The sequence below is a fragment of the Frankliniella occidentalis genome, unplaced genomic scaffold (genome assembly GCF_000697945.3).
Source record: "Frankliniella occidentalis isolate FOCC.00 unplaced genomic scaffold, Focc_3.1 Scaffold46, whole genome shotgun sequence".
In the NCBI taxonomy this organism is placed as follows: Eukaryota; Metazoa; Arthropoda; class Insecta; order Thysanoptera; family Thripidae; genus Frankliniella; species Frankliniella occidentalis.
The window spans coordinates 789,443-792,090 of NW_026267176.1; positions in this window are offsets into that span (position 1 = coordinate 789,443).

The window sequence follows — 2,648 nt, forward strand, 5'->3', positions numbered from 1 at the left end:
CCCCGGCCCCGCGCCACCTCAATCAGGTAAAGTTGGATGATGCAGATTAAAACATCAGCCGCAGGTCGAGGAGGGGGGAAGGGGAAAAGGAGAGGAGGGGATTGCGTGGGAGGGCGTAGGAGGGAGCCCCTCGTTCCCCGCGCCCGCTCCGCCCGCTGCAGCGAGATGACTTCCCCGGAGGACGTCTCCTCTCCAGCAGCCCTCTCTGTCGCACCCACGGCGGGGGAGACAGCCATCCCGGAGGGTCCCGCGCGGGTAATTCTCCGGCCCAAGGGCGGCGTGCGCGCTCGGCGTGCACCGAGTGGCGCTCCCCGGGCCGGGGCGGGCCGCGACGGGGACGGGGGACGGGTTACTTTGGAGAATGGAAGAAGGACCGACCGCGAACCTGCCGCTGCGCCGGGCCGGCGAGGAACACAGAAGCTGGGGCGAAGGAATTCTTTCCCTGGGAACAAGAAGTTTAGTCAATATCGACTTTGTCGGATAAGTCGGCAACTGACAGTTTTCGTGTTATTACAAGTACTTGTTGACTAATCTTGGTTTTTGAAGTAAAACGGCTGCTGTTCTGAGTCTGCTTGCCAAGGTTGCCGAGAGTTTCCTGCCGAAGAGATGTTTGTCTGTAAACAGCAAGAACAAAAAATCAGCGATATCAAGCACAATGAGGGAAGGGGCAAAAAAAACCATTTCGCATTTCGCTTGCGTTTTTCAGACTTCGAGCCGCTTCGAGACAAAGGGATTGCCCAGCCCAGAAAGTACGTCCGTTCCCCAGATCCATTCAGCAATTTACGGAAGGCTCGGCGCCTGAGAGACTCGGGGGAGGCCACCCGCAGTACACGCATGCACTGCACACAAGATGTTGCCTGCCTATCAGGCGCTTGGAGCGCTTACATATGGGTGATCTGAAAGCCTACCTTCGAGCTTCACGACAAGTCACACTAAACGAAATGCGGATCCTGAACGGTGAATATTTCGTGGCATATTTACAGTATTGAAGGAATGTCTGCACAGCGCGTCGCAGGTGCACTTGGCTGAAGAGCATGATAGTAAGTCTTCTTGTTGTAGATGGGAGCCTAGGCTCGCGATAGGCAACAACTAGAGGCGCGTTAGCGTAGGTCAGTCTGTCGCTGGCGGCCGTGAGGTCATGCCGTGGCGCGGGGTGCCGGCAAGCGGGGTGCCGAGTGGGGTGCCGTGCCGAGTCCCGGGCCGGGCGGGCCACGAGGCCGTGCCGCACCGAAGATGGGGGGTGATTAGCGGGTCTGTGGTGGGCCGCTGTCGTTCACCGCCGTGACGGGCTGCTGGAGGCTGGAGGTGAAGCCCTAGTGTGGTGACCGATAGCGAATCATTTTTACTCGTTCCTGAATGGCATCAGAAATAACCTGCAGGGTGCGTCAGCATTTTTGCCTCTCGACATTTTAAAGCGCAGTACTGTACCTATCCCCTAGAGGTTGTCGTTGTTGTTGTTTTCAGAGCACGCTTTGTTTTCTGAGCAAAGGGCCCATTTTGTACCCCACCCCGCACCACCGAAAAAAAATACTACCACCAACATTTTCGAGGATCGGTGCAGCGTTGCTTGAATTTTGGTGTTCCGAGCACCTGGCGCAGATAGACGCCGCCTCGGCGATCCTCCCCGGAGACCCCCTGGACCCCCTGAATTCCCCTGTCCTTGAGCCGTAGGGGCTGTCGACATCCTTCGCGGTTTGGCTTGCGGGGGCGTTTCGCTATTGGCCAAGGACAGCCGCTCGCCTGGGAGACGACTACGACGATACTTACGATGTGCTCTGGTTTGGATCATAGAACGGAGGGAATTACGGAGTGACGAGGCGCCGATACTCGTATTTCTCATTCGATATGCAGATGAAGAGGCCCGAAACAAGCTCGTGGTACGTTGGGCGTCTACCTCGAGTCACCTCGGCGAACGATCATTGTGATGGCACTTTTACTGCCACAATATGAACAGTCTTGTGCCGTGGAATTGTACATTTATCTTTAGAGTCATGGTGCCATGCCTGGCCATGCGTGTAAAGTCCGGCACGTGCAAATTGCGGTAAGTATTGCAGGACTCTTGTCGTCGAAGAAGAAACGAGCGTGAGGTCCTTTACCCGACTTGTTTGCTGCCAGCAGTTGCAGTCCTGGGAGCCTGGAGCCCTAGACACTTTTGGCAGTAGCCATCGATGAGTTAGCCGCCAGCTATTCCAACAACGTTCGTAACGAATGCAACAGTGTACAAGCTCCAAAAAGGCCCCCGAAAACAGTCCATGTTTGTTAGGTCCTGCCCCGTCGTACCTCTAGGAGTCAAACAGGGGATTCAACAAAAGCAAACAGCTAGAATAAGATGCAAACGTGCAAGTGTCCAAACGAACAGCCCACAGATTTCTTGTGAAGCATGTCCAACATTGAATCATTGTAAGTATTCCGCATTCGAGTTAACTATTGGACAAACGCGTGAGATGCCTCATACACTGTGTTGGTGTATATGGTTTTTCCGTCCGGTCCCGGTCCTCGTTCTTCTTCTCTTCTTCCGGTCCACTACCAGGGCACATCCTCGTCGCCCCTGACCGACAATATAAATGTTGTCTCCTTTTTTATTTTCCTTCTATGGGCACCGGGTGATAGTTTATTTCTAGCAGCCCACCTCAAGGATATTTTTCAGC